Genomic DNA, 15553 nt, shown 5'->3' with positions numbered 1-15553 from the left:
AATCAGAGAAGAGATCATAACAAGTTCCTTGTTTCTGTACCTGCTCCCAGTCACTTGGTGATTGGGGAGAATACAGTAGGCACTAAGTCTAAAACTGGCAGATCATTCTGGATGCAAGCCATCCTTCTCAGCAATATTGATTCCTGCAAGGTCCTAAGAAAGAGTGGCTACATTCAGAGCAATAATTAAAGTTCCTCTGCATAGAGACAATTCTATCAGAGGAGGAAAGGATAATTAAAGAAATGGGCGGTGGATGATGCGACATTTGTGGTAATGGTACTCTAATGGTGCTTCTGCTGCTAGAGAATCTTCAAAGTTGCTCAGCAAGAATCTTCTGTTCTCAACTCATTTCCCTTTGACCTCTTATTTAAAGTAGTATTTAAGATTTAGATGAGTGAAGGCAGACAAAGAAAAAGGCTAAGGGTTGCATCAAGTTAGATGCAGCATGATACTTCACATCACTTTCTACATCCTGATATCTAGAAATGTAAAATGTAAGTTATATACATGACTTCAAGGCTTTGTTTGGTTTTCCTATGACACTGACCTCATTTCTACATAGTGATGTGGACAAGAGATTAAACTATGAATTAGGAAGTACACAATTCTAACCTTGCCTGTGCCATACAGTTCTTCTGCAAGCCATTTTCATCAGCCCTCAAAAAGAGCAGCGTTTAACTCCTGCAGGGAATTGCAACAAGATAATGGATGTAAAAATGTTAAAAACATAAGGTAAAGGTTTCCCTTGACATGAAGTCCAGTCGTGTCCAACTCTAGGGGGCGGTGCTCATCTCCGTTTCAAAGCCAAAGAGCCGGCGTTTGTCCGTAGACACTTTTGTGGTCGTGTGGCCAGCATGACTCTATAAATGCTATTTATTACATTTACATGCTTTTCACAGAGACTACTGTATGTCCTTCTGTTACTAGACACCAGACTCTTAGATCCTACTGTACTGCTTGGATAATACAGTATACACTAGAATTTCAAGGGTTAAGTAGCAGGGTCTGTTTTGATCTAGTTCTTATACCAAAGTCCTCCAAAACAGCCCCTAGCCTTTGTAGGATGACAATTTTCATTACTAAGTGATGTTTGTCATTGAAGACTATTTAATCTCTCTTAGTCATGCAAGATGTAGCAATATTTAAATGCATGAAATTTCAGTGCCAGTAGCTGTTTTAAATACTGAAGCCAGAGGTGTCCAAATGCTCAAAAAGGACCGTGCTGGCAATTTCCTTTGAGCATAAGGTTACTCTGAAATTACACATGCATTTTTGACATCACAGCTTAAAGATAAAGAGCTAGAATTAAGTTTTCTCATGTCCTAGCTTTCTTGGCCAAAAAGGAATTATCTGTGAATTCCATTCAGTAGCAGCAGAGTCCTGCCAATCCAACTACAACACACTAACCATATTACATGAATCTTCATGGTACTGACAAGTTTTGATTCATAAACTGGCACCACTCCTGCTATACAATATATATCTCTATTGATACTGGCTGACATGCATGTTTTCATCTAGATAGACGCAAGGCACATCCTTTCACATAAGATATATTGATGTTGTCACAAGATCATTTTATCTAGTATGTTAGATAGGAGATGGCAAATGACAAGCATATTTTTACCATCAGTTAGTAGCTAATTGTTATATGAATGGGGAAGATTAATTTCAACACAGGGGTTGAGCTGGAGGATTTAAAGGAAAATGTTAAGTAGATCAAAGTTCCATGGATAAAAAGTGGCATAGCTCATAATGAATTGGAGTCTGCCAGATTTCTTTTTCAATTAAAAACATTTCCTGTATCTTCTAACATTAATTTCAGGAGTGCTATGATTTGTTTTAATGCTCTCTACATTCCGGTTTTTTTAAGGAATTCACAAACAGCATTGCAGTGCTACCCTAAAAATGTTTGCACAGAGGTAAATATTGCTATTTATTTATTTTACAGTATTTACAATCTGCCCCAGTCTCACAGGATTCTGTGTAGCTTACAACATCAAACAAAAGGCAAAAAACCCCATAATAATAAATACTATAACTAAATTCAAACCCCAAGTAAAACTCAAAATAAGTACCTACAGTCAGTCAGCTGGGACTGGAAGTACATTGAAATAAAACAATTTAAACTTGTTTGCAGAACTGCAGCAAGGTGGGGACTGCACATACTTCTGGGGATGGGACTATTCCCCGAGGAAGGGGCTATTACAGAGATTACCTATCTCACCCCCTCTGCAAACCCCACAAGGAGAGCAAGCCCAATCTCAAGGAATGGACAGGATGGGCGGATTAACTTCTGGCAAGGCCCTGTTGTATCCCAGTGGAATGATGCTTACTACAGGCTTCCCATGTTGATTAAAACTATTAAGTTATTCTGCCAATGCATCCGGGGGACAGTAATTGGGGAAGTAAGTATGTTTAGGACTGCTATTGAGGAGAGCCAAGCCGTGGTGTGGAGACTGAAAGGCAGATGAAGATCTCTTCTTCCTCTTCTGGAGGTAATGGCCTAATAACTTAATAATTATGTCTGTTAAGAATTCTAAAAGCACAGAATCTACCTTCTAGGAGCAACATATCCCAGGAGGGGTGCTCAATGAAACAGACGTGCAAGGGCCTGATGGGTTAAATGCAGTCAAATGAACATTCTTAAATCAAATGGTAGATAGCAAAAGCAAAAAAAAAAAAAAAAAGCATTCATGCGGAGATGGGTTCAGATGTGCTCTGATCCATCATTTTTGTCCAGGAATTAATTCTAAAAACAGGACATTTTACCTGAAATTTACACAAAAGCACAATCCAAGTTGGAAAAAGATATTATCGATCCACAGATTTCACTGACATTTACAAATACATAATTCATTGCTCTTTTCATTTTGCTGCCTGGCCTGACCCAAATGGCCTTTACATAATTTACTTTTGATTAAAGAAGTGCTTCAACACTGAGAACAAAATAATAAAAAAATGAAATCAATGTATTTATGACACCATTTTTGAAGAGGAAAATGGACATGCAGGCTAAAAGGAAACTTTTTACAAAAGCACTAAAATAAGGAAGCAAAACATTTTTCTATCACAGACAGATGTCATACTTTTCACATTGTACATGTGAAAAAATTAACATGAATTTCATGTTTATGCACAGCAGTGTCAGTCTTGATGAAATGCTGATTATAACTTTAGGATGCTTGTGGAATTCAATCATTGTGAATTCCAATATGAATCTATTTATATTCATAAGAGGGTCAGTACTTAGTTGTCCAGTCTTTGCATTTCCTGAATGATATTCCTGTCTCTAATAAAATATAAAAATATTTTTAAAACACACATTTAAATACATTGTTTTTATGGAATAGTACCTCAGGAAGATGTACTTTAGGGAACCAGGATTTGTTGTATTTCCCCTATAATGGAAAATCAAGACCTCCACTCCTAAAGGGAGGATTTCTGAAATAAAAATCCCCATTATAAGGGATAGGAGGTATCATTAGAGTTGTCCAGAGACCATGCCAGAAAGATTCAAAGCTCTCCTGATTACAACATAGTCTCTAGCGCAGTGCTTCTTAAACTGTTTGACCCAATTACACCTTTTCCTGGTCTCAGATAATGTCATTACTCCCACAACAACAACAACAACAACAACAACAACAAACCACAGCCTGTTGTTTTACACAAGCTGCACTTTTGGCAGAACAATTGTTGTTTGGGTGAAAATATTCAAAATGTCTTGCAAACAATGACAATCATTTATACCTGTATAAACAATTCTACCACCATGAAAGACCTGACAGGCTGCAGGTCATAATGATTCTTACCTTGTCCAATAGGAGACCTAAATGTAGAACCACGTAGAAAAAGCATGCATACATCAGACATTTCTTTCTGGCAGAGGCTACAAGAGAAATGGCTCCAGAATTTTTTGTGCTGTCTAAGAGGGCTATTTTTTATTCAAGAAATCAAGGCTTGATTCTGAGAAACAGTTTTATCTCTGTCCTACAACTCATGGTTTTCTATCAATAAAATAAGTGAAAATAATAGAGACCTACATTAAAAGCCATACTTGGAAAGGAAGACACAACACTGTACTTGACTAAGTACCTTGCTCTAAATGTGATAAATTGTGGGTATAATAGTCATTTTAAAATGGGAAGATTCAAAAATCTATCAGAAAGGACACTGAAGAGCTACACATGAGCATAAAGGAGGGTGAAGGAAAACTTATCATTCTGTTACACAAAATTGGTTTTCCCATTAGATGCTTTATTACCATATGCTGAAAATGGAAAATGCTGCAATGAGAAAAGTGATGGTGACACTAAGATTAAGTGATGCAACTTGGCTAATGATATCCAAAAAACATTTATTTCTGCTCTCCAACTGTGCACAACATGCATAATTGATGCAGATTCTGGCAATCTGGAATATAAAATAAAATATAATAAAAGCAAATTCATTACTCATTTGAAGCAGCTCTGCACCATTTGAAACTCTTTCATAGGCTCTCTCATCCACATGTTATATCCAGTTATTAAGAGATGCAGCATTGTATTGTCTTGGAAAAAATGAGGGTGCATAGAACCAGCAGAGACTGACATGATTCCAATCTTACAGTTTAAAACAAAATATGTTGTAAGTTTTCTATTTCTTCCCTGTGTATCCTGAAAATACATAAAATAGTGGAAAGCAATAAAGGACAGAAATAGTATTTCCTGTATTGTGGGCAACACTTCTCTTATCCTAATAAGATATGCCTGGTACTGATTTTACAATCCTTCAGCACCAGATTAATACATATCTTGTTACCCAGGGACTTGGATTTGTATAACCTTTCAATCTGCCTTTGTAATTGAAATTGTAATTGAAATTTTTATTGCTCCCTTTTATTATATCTGTTGTTTTACTATACTGTTGAAATTTTTCAAATTTATTATTTTCATTATTTACCATCCTTGAATCATATGTGATGAAGGACAATATATTAATATTTTAATACAATACATGCAATTGTCCAGAGCAGGAAATTCCTTATCAGATAACTGTCATCTTTTGTTCTGTGCTGGAAGGGTAAAGGATGAAGAAACATGAAGGTATTGAGACAAGAGAAAATAAATCTCAGGTGGCAGAAAACATTAATACTGTGGGATTATTCAGACTTGATCTTGGAGAGTACAGATGTGAAATGTTGTCAGAGTTTACACTTTTCAGTTGTAGTGTTACATAGTCAAAATAACTGAAAAATAGCCATGTTATGAAGGAGGTTATGGGAAACAGTCATAATTCTGCAAGTATGCTGGAAAAAGAAATATATTCTGTGCTGTGCATGTTGCTAGAGCCTCTGGAGCATGGTAACAAAAAAGAAAGCACCAACTATATGTTTCTGGAAAAATACAGTTCTCCTTCATTTGTGCAAAGAAGGAATCAAGGTGATTTATGCAGATACTCTATTTCACCCAAAAGCTAACCACAGCCCATGACATACTGCAAAAAAATCCATGCATCACTTTCAGTTCAAAACAGACATATGAAGCAAAGCTGGTATATGAGAAATCAATGGATTTTTGTTGTCAGTTACATTAGCTATAGAATAGGAAGCAGTCCTGAATTATTTTTATAAGATCAAGGGGACTGAACATTTTTCTCTCATTTATGTCACCCACATTGCAAATGGTTCATATTATCAAATTCCCTGCAGATTCCAGTCAAAATTTAAGACTTTACCCCAGCTGAAGTCTTCAGTCACATCCTAGCATTGCTATCAGAAAATTGCAACATCAACACTGTGTTTATTTGGTTATTCATAAGTCAAAATCTACTGCCAATTCCTTGGAGACAGCAGTCAATGTAGAAGCACTGCCAAGTCAAAGCAGAGGGAGGTGATTTAAAGATGCTCACATAAGTGTTCTTCTACTGGCATTTCTATTTATGAGTTCTGCTTTGAGGACTTCAATAACATTTTAATTAAGAAACAGTTGACCAGACAGGAACTATAAATTCCAGTTTGTTGAAGAGAAAAGGTAGGTATATTTGAAAGAGTAAGAAAATAATCCCCACTCTCTTTTTTAAATGGAGTGGATGACTCTCATTAGATCTGCCATCTAGCTGAGAGGAAAAAAGTACCACAAGAGGGTTTTTCCTTTCCTACATTTCTAAGGAAACAAGCACAATATACCACTAAGCACTACATTTTCTGGGACATCTTTTGCTTGTGTCTCAGTGGAGATGAAATGCATCCACTTGTGACAGAGGAAACAATAATGTGAGAGCAACTGCTCCCAAAGTGCTTCCCAAAACAAGACAATCTGATCTGCAACCTGAATATTGGTGCAGTTACAAGGCCTTTAGTGCTGAACAGGAACAGATGGACTTCTCCTTCCCTTCCCTCTCTTTGGGGAAGAGATTAATAATTTCCCCAAGGGCGGCACACAAGGAGCTGTGGATTTGGCAAGTGCTATGCCAAACAGCTGGCTGTTCACAGAACTGTAGGTGCTGATGGGCATACATCAGGAAAGGAGGAGAAAAATGTGATTAGATGAGGAATAATTGGACAATGTAATAAGTAAAGGTTTAATAGATTCTCAATTTGACCAAATAGCCCCCCAAATCCAGTCATACAGGCATTAATTAATGTCATGAAATGAGCTCAAGTAGCTTGAAGTGGGTGGGGCAATCCTGAACTATGAATTGGGAAATAAGTGATCTTTAGTATTCCACTAGAGGCCTTGAACAAAATTCTGTAAATTAATCTTAAAACACACACAAATAGTCTTTTTCAGACTGAGGTTGGCCTTGACATTTGGAATGAATGCTGGGGTTGTGTTTGAAAGAATAAATATAATCAATATAAATAAGTGGGTGGAACCAAGACCAAAACCACTTTTAATCTACTTTAACTTACTGTCCTAACAGTCAGGAATCACGCTGAGACGAGGAATAGGTCTCTAGTGTTTATTACTGCTACATAAGACAGAAAATCCTAACAAACTGAAGAAGCGTGGGAAAACCCAGACACATAAAACCCAAAAGTCAAGGCGGGTCTGTTCTGTGTCTCTTTGAATGGCTGCTTAACTCCTCAGTACTACGCATGTGTTTTCCCCCCTGGATAGAGGCCCCCTCCTGCTCGCCATCAGTACTCATGACACTAACAGTGGTTTTTCATTACAATTAAACCAACTGAGTATAGTCAATATGATTACATTCTATAATTTTTCACATTTGTTTTATTAAAAATTACAATTTCCAAAACCAATTGAGGGGTTCAAGGGGCTGTCTGCAAGGCTTTGAGATGTTCCAGTCTCTAATGATATAGAATATATTTGTTGATTGATATCAGTGCTTCCATAACTAAATTGAGATTTATAGCTTAGGTTATTTTACAGACTGGTATGCATTAACTGATATATGAATATAAGATATGCACTTGATTCCAAGTTCTGTCAGATATGTCCATTTGTCATCAAAATTCATCAGCGCAAAGAACTACTACCTCTGAGTGGTAATAAAAAAAGAAGAACAGATTCTATATCTATCAGGATATATCATTACAAAGGTGATGCACTATCCTCGCTGCTGTTCTGCATAGGCTTGAACCCCTCAGCCAGATAATCACAAGGACTGGATACGGATACAAATTCAAGAGTGGAACTACCATCGGCCACCTCCTCTACATGGATGACATCAAGCTGTATGCTGAGAATGAGACATCAACTCAATGATCCACCTGACACAGATTGACAGTGAGGACATGGAGATGTCATTTGGACTAGAGAAGTATGGCCGGATGGTAGTAAAGAGAGGGAAGGTAGTTAAGACTAATGGGGTGGAACTACCAGCAGGTCACATAGCAGACATACAGATCAGCTACAAGTACCTTGGTATCCCACAGTCACATGGGAACCACAATGTAGAAGCAAGGAAGACAGCAACATCCAAGTACCACTAAAGGATAAGACAGATCCTGAAGAGCCAGCTCATTGGGAAGAAAAAGATCCATGCTATCAATATGTACAACCTGCCAGTCATCAGATACCCTGCTGCTATAGTGAGATGGCCAAAAGAGGACATGGAAACTGCCTATGTGAAGACCCAGAAGCTCCTACAATGTACAGAGGTTTCTACCCCAAGTCCAACACCCAGAGACTGTACACCAACTCTGGAAAGAGGGCAGGCAGGGTCTGTTGATTGTCAAAGCCACTGTCCTGGATGAAACCCAGGTCATCCAGGAGTACATCAGAAACAGAGCACCCAAAGATGAGCTGCTGAGAGAATGCCTGGGGCAGCAGCAGACATGGGAGGAATATCAAGCAGAGGAAGTGTCATGGCAAGACAAGACCCTGTATTGGATGTACCACTGACAGATAGCTGAGGTGTCTGACCTTGGGAAATCCTACCAGTGGCTGGAAAGGGCTGGACTAAAAGATCATATCAGTACAAGAACAGGCACTAAGCACCAGCTCCACAGAAGCAGGGGTCTACCGCACTACACATGACCCAAGGTGTAGACTGTGCAGAGAAGCCTCAGAGACAGTCCAATGCATAGTGGCAAGGTGTAAGATTCAGGCAGGAACAGCCTACACTGAATAACTCAAACAAGTAGCTGGCATTGTGTACAGGTACATCTGCACAATGTATTAATTAGACCCTCCCAAGTCCAGATGGGAGATTCCACAGAAGGTCATGGAGAATGACAGGGCTAAGATCCTGTGGTACTTCCAGATCCAGATCAACCAGATATTGTGGTAGTAGACAAGGACCAGAAGACAGCAGCGGTGATAGTTTTAGCAGTGCCAAGTGACAGCAATTTCAGGAATACGTATGAGAAGTTGAGAAATGCCAGGGTCTGAAAGAGGAACTAGAGAGGATGTGGAAAGTGAAGTGCTCCTACCAAGTGGTCCCAGTGGTGGTAGGAGCATCTGGGGCTGTGACTCCTAAGCTGGGAGAGTGGCTCCAACAGATCCCAGGAGCAACATCAGAGCTCTCTGTCCAGAAGAGTGCAGTGTTAAGAACAGCTAAGATACTGCACAGAACTCTCAAACTGCCAGGGCTCTGCTAGAGGACCCAAGATTGAGGAAGACACCTATCACCCATAGGGGTGAGAAGGGAATTTTTTTATCCTATCATCCATCCATCCATCCATCCATCCATCCATCCATCATATCAGAATCTAAATGTACTGTATATCAGGAACCAAAAGAATGGGGACAGCAAAATCTGTGCTATCTCATTCTTTTGCTTCCTGATATATATTTCATAAAGGTGAGCCTCCAAACTTCTTCAAGACAGGCTAAAAATAATTTCCTCTGAATATTTCTTCATCATCTAAAGAAAGCTCCACCAGCATCCACATCCACATGTAATTTTGCTGGAATGGGAAACTGTAAGCTTGATCACAAATTGGGTCACACTAGAATTTAGGAAACTAAAGTAATCTTTATGCATCTTTGTTCTTTCACAATAAAACAGTATTATTACTTGTAAATAAGCTTATTTTCTTAAACATATTAATTGTGGTTGATGTATGCATATAACACACACACACACACACACAGAATGTTTGGGAGGGTTGTTTTTTGTTTTTATCCTAGCCCTTTTTTAAATATGAAGAAAAGATAGGGGAAGCTTTTTATCTGCTTTTGTTCTTAGTGGACCTGGCTAAAATAAAAACATTTTGTAGTATAATTGCTTTCCATGGAGAATTGATGCAGAATTAGCAGTTGTGCTGTCTGCTCTGGGCTTAGACTTTTTTTCTGTTACAGGATGGTTGGAAGTCAGACAAATATTAGAGACATCACAAATCTTCAGTGCTTTTCTCATACAAAAATAAAAACATGTTTCTTTATTCTTTATTGAGAAGGGGGAACCTAGTAATGTTTATCTATCCACAATAAAATAACTGAATTAGACTGATGATGCTTGATATTCCATCTAGCCTGATCTAAATATTTTTAAAAGCATTTAGCAACAATCCATTTTTTCCATTTAAATATTGGAAACAGACATAATACATTTTAGGAGTATTAGACATATATCTCAAATAACCTATAACCTATATTCCATTCTTCTATAAATTCATTTCTTTCTCTTGGAACTCAACTTTTTGTTTTTGTTTTTCAGTAAAGGTTTTTGGCATTTGTTCTTTGATTTGCCATTCAACCAGAGCACTTTTGTCCTCTTGCCCTGGAATACAGACTTAAAGATCAAGGTCATTGATGAACTGCAGAATGGGCAGCAATACTGCATTCTATGAAGAAGTTAACTCAGGCACTTGCCACCTTATGTGCTCTTAGAAGTCATAAAAAGGAAGATTAATTCTCTTCTCTTTGATAGTAACTGCAGAGTTATATCTTAGTTGTAGCTTATCACAAATTAACCTGAGGAATTCATTATTGCAAGGTGTGGAGATGGTCACTAACTTCATTGCCTTTAAAAAGGAGATTGGATAAATTTGTGGAGGACAAGTTCTATCAAGCTCTATTAATCTTAAAGATTCAGTTTTATCTCTGACTTGCAGTCAACCTGCCATTGCTGGGGAACAATGTCAGCAGATGGGTATGTCTCTACCTCCTGTTATAAGCATCCAAAAATTATCTGGTTGGCTACTGTGAGAAAAACAGAGAGGCCTTGGCCTGATCTAGCAGGGCTATTCATGTTCTTATTCAGTTGTTTAGCTGTAACATAATGGAAAAGGCAATATATACAAAGACTCTACAGTATTTGTATCAAAAGAATATTCTGTTTTTATATAGACTTCTTATTAGGTACCCATCTTATCTGTTCTAACCCTAACACTTCCCCCAAATGCATTTGTTTATTTATTTATTGGGAGGTGCCAATATTTTTAAATCACTATTAACTTCTGTTAAGATCTCTGTTTCTAATTAAATTTATTCAGGCCCAAACCACAAAATATTTATTGAAGAACAAACAATAAAACTCTGACTTAAAAAAGAAAGTAACACATTCACCTCAATAAAATAGTTAAGAGCAGAGACATCACACTGACAACAAAGGTCCACATAGTTAAAGCAATGGTGTTCCCCATAGTAACATATGGCTGCGAGAGCTGGACCATAAGGAAGGCTGAGAGAAGGAAGATCGATGCTTTTAAACTGTGGTGTTGGAGGAAAATTCTGAGAGTGCCTTGGACTGCCAGAAGATCAAACCAGTCCATCCTCCAGGAAATAAAGCCAGACTGCTCACTTGAGGGAATGATATTAAAGGCAAAACTGAAATACTTTGGCCACATCATGAGAAGACAGGACACCCTGGAGAAGATGCTGATGCTAGGGAGAGTGGAGGGCAAAAGGAAGAGGGGCCGACCAAGGGCAGGATGGATAGATGATATTCTAGAGGTGACGGACTCATCCCTGGGGGAGCTGGGGGTATTGACGACCGACAGGAAGCTCTGGCGTGGGCTGGTCCATGAAGTCACGAAGAGTCGGAAGCGACTAAATGAATAAACAACAACAACACATTCACAGCTCTCTCTCTCTCTCTCTGTAGTCTTAAGCTCGAATATATAGTAGAAAAACCTCAGTTATAACCCAGTCAGTTCCCTTCACTACATCTTCATTGTGGCTAAATATGATATATCTTAGGCCTGTAAGTTAGGGCAGTTTGCTAGTAAGTGATTTTCACCTGTTCCAGAAACATTAATCTTTATGCTCTGTATTGCTTAATCACTTAACCTAAATGTTACAGTACAGTACAGCTTACAATGATGGAGACTTGTTCAAGGCATACAACAAAGAGTTGTAAAGGTATAGTTCTTATCATGTTATTGTCTTTTTAGCCTTTAGTTTGCAGTTCATTTGGAGATCCCTTACTATTGGATGAGGGAGACACAACAGAGAGATGATTTTTCAGAAGCTATTTTAAGAAAATTGTGCTATTTTTTTGAAAGAAGCAAAATACAGTCAGAATTTCTTATTATTCTAATTCCTACATGGTTGTTGGGAAGGAAATGAAGAATTCAGTTTTAGGTAATGCTGCTAAGCAATCTCCATTTATTCCATTGGTCATTCAGAAGAACACCTAGCAAACAAAAACTATTCTGTGAAATTGTGTCTAAATATCATTTTAGAATGATTTAATTTCGCAACCAGTGAAAATGATTTTAAAACGAAACATTTATCATTTTTAAAAAAATCTTACTTTTTGCTTAATACTAATAGTTTTAGTATTAATCGATTTTGCACAGGGTTCATGATAGGAACTGCCTTCCTTTGTGACAACATTTCTTTTCTTTGCTTACCTTCACTATGAAATTGTCTGCTGTCTTTAATATCACAGGATTTGCCCTCTATTCCTTTTTTAATCATAACTCAACAAAACCCATCTGGATTTCTGAAATGTCAGAAAGTACTTTGTCAGTACACCCAACATAGACAAGGTAATTATCCCTTGCCATCACCTTTTCTTACACTGTTATAAAAAGAAGTGTAAGTTTTGTTTGTGTTTTACAGTGTCTGTTAACCAGTGTCTTAAGAACTGTGTTTCTTGGGTAATTCCAGATGATAGGCATAAAATCATTATTTTTTGTATTTCACAATAAAGATGATTGGTATGTACCTTTTATCTGAGTGGCCTGGACTTCTAGTTTCTAAAATGAGATGCAAAAAAACCTCATAGTCAGTAAATACCTGTGGAACAATCAGCAGGAACAAAAGGAGTGGGGGGGTTTCTTTGTCATATTATAAATCTGTGTTAATTAAGCATCTGGCTGTTTGTTTTCCTAGCCATTTGGGTTCCGTGATCTTAGTTTTTAATACTAGTTAGAGGCAGAATAATTTGAATTTCCAAATTAAACTTCCAGGTTGGCACTTGAGTTGAACCATGCTTTTGAGGAGAATTGGAGTATGTTTCTAATGAATATATTGGTGGGATCAAATCAACCTATGTTTCATTACATGGGGCCACATTCATAAAATAATTTCCCTAGTCATACCCCTCAAGCTATAGAAGCCAGGTAGTGGAGCTATACAATTGATTTTCTTTTTTTGGTTATCTATTCCTTTTTTCTTTCTATTTGCCAGTAAAGTGAAAAGCCTATAGGATCACTATTAGTCTCACATACAGAGATTCAAGGGGAGAATGCCACATAAAGGCATCCCCCAGGGTGACAGGTGGTGGCAGCAGTAACTAACAAGTGGTTACACCAAAGCTAGGCCAGTGTGTAAACCCAGAAGACCTCTGGGAATAGAAATTTGAGGCTTCCCACCTTTTACGCTATGGGTTCAGTCCTGCTGCTATAATTGGCTAATTCACTACAGATAATCCTGGTGAACAGTAGAACAAATTCAGCCATTTCCTTTTGTCAAGCAGTCAGTTCATATATATTAGGTCATGAAACCAGGGTCAAATTTTAAAAGCCATGCTTTCCCCATTTATTGACATAGAATTCAAAATCTCACCAAGGTAAGAGTAAACTTTAACTTCTCAGAATTCTCAGTGGATCACAATATTTTTGTGATATTATGTGTTTCTACCAACTCACACTAGCCACAAATCAAATTACAAAATTTGCAGAAATAGCAGTGCCTTTTTAGGATATAAAACAGAAACTGAGTTATATGGATGGTGTTACCCCTAGCATAACAAATTTGGTGTAGAACTATTTGGCTTAGGGGCCATAGCAGGCTTTGCCTGATGAATTAATTATTGCATGTCAAAACTGAGTTGGGACCATATGGGGAGGAGGTTTCAAGAGTTCTAAGGGGTGAAAAGAATTTCTTAAGAACATAAAAAACAAAACAGCAACAAAACAGCAAATAACAACAACAAAACCAAATTTGGAGCCTACCCCACCCCACCCGACCCCACTCCACCAAATTATTCTGGGATCACAAAAGGGGGACTGGGAGGCCACACGTAGACCCAAGGCACATTTTTGTACTCCTGATATAGACATTTGTATAGTATCTTGAGCATTATACTATGTGAGCCTCTTTTCTTGTGACTACTGTGAGAGACAGTAGTCTGAGTTCATAATAAGGAGGTATAAATTGCTAAACATTCTCTCTACTCTTTGTAGGGTGGTATTCTGGACTTTTTAATTTTTTTTTTTAATATAAATTGTGTGTGTGTGTGTGTAGAGAGAGAGAGAGAATTTCATTAACTGTTTATGTTCACAGTGGTCATCATCCTTTAATTTATATGCCTGTTGATGTAAATTGCTTGTTAACCCTTACCTTTATTTTTTTGAATGTAGCAATTCTTTCAAAATGATATCCAGGCAATCTTCCCATTCCAGGACTTCATTCAAAGCATATATCTACACACAGAAATGTTAGACCAATGCACACTTAACAAAAATATAAATTTAAATTCTTCAAGTCAAGAAGATTGACTTTGTGTAGGCTGACCTGAGTTCTACCACTGATGCACAATGAACTACAAAGTTTATTTTGGACACAAATCAAAGAATGCAATAGCAATGGGCTCTTCTGACTTGAACAACCCTGTTTAAATCCTCTTTATTTTTTGTTGTCTGCAAGATTCTAATGGGACACACAAGTAGAGACAAGTTAGCCTAAGGGTATCTTAGTGAATTCCATCAGATGACTGGTCATGCTGATCTTTGTAGTTTAATATTTTCAAACTATAAAAACAAGGCTAGCTTTTTCCCTTTCTTTTTTCCTTTCTTCTTTTTTTTGCTGGAAAAGCATTTTTCAAGCAGCAAGATCTTATCTTTCATTTTGTATAGATCAACTCTGCAGCATTTTGAAGTATTTATAGTTTTAATACATAACCATAAATGCCCCCTAAACAAGGAATATTGCACCTTTAGACTACTATTATTGGTTTATTGCTCATCACAGCTATAAATTCACATCTTCCCCCGGCAATACTGAGAGCACAGAATTAGGTTACAACATGCGTAAACAAGAAGCTATTAAAGCTTTGCTGTTTCTTAAAAGTCTTTATAGTATACTAGTGTACACCTGTAAGTGTTTCAATTAAAGAGCTACATGCCTGCTCAATAATTGCTGTCCTGGATGAGATAGGATTTTGGCAGTCAGGATGGGAAAAGCAAGACTAAAAGGTGAAAAATTGGAGTATAAACCACAGACAGTGAAACCATGGATTTAAATTTATGCTAATTAGATATTTCTCTATCATGTTAACTGTACTCTTTGGTTGTTGGTAAGAAGCAGCTGTTCTACACCTCTGGACTAAACACCTTCGAGTCAATGACAGCCTACAGCATTTTGCTAGTCATTAACTACTGCAAAAAACAAATATATATTTTTGAAAGCCTGTTATTGCCTTATTCACTTTATCTGGCATGAACAAAGGTCAAGCTGCAAAACCTATCAATAATCACCATAGCTGTAGAGATAATGATGGCTTACACAAGGCCATGTTATCCAGGCAATCTTTTATTACTTAAGAGAATGAACATAAGGACAGTTGGAATTATTGTGTATCACTAAGTGGGTACATGGAGGGAAATAATTTAGAAACATTAGTGACGAAAGTCATTATAGCTATCTGACCCTATAGGGTGAGTACAGCTAGGTGGGGACAGCTAGGTGCTTGTCTATCTCTTTGTATTGGA

Source organism: Candoia aspera, chromosome 3 (genome assembly GCF_035149785.1).
Source record: "Candoia aspera isolate rCanAsp1 chromosome 3, rCanAsp1.hap2, whole genome shotgun sequence".
NCBI lineage: Eukaryota > Metazoa > Chordata > Lepidosauria > Squamata > Boidae > Candoia > Candoia aspera.
Note: the sequence above shows the minus strand (reverse complement) of the source record.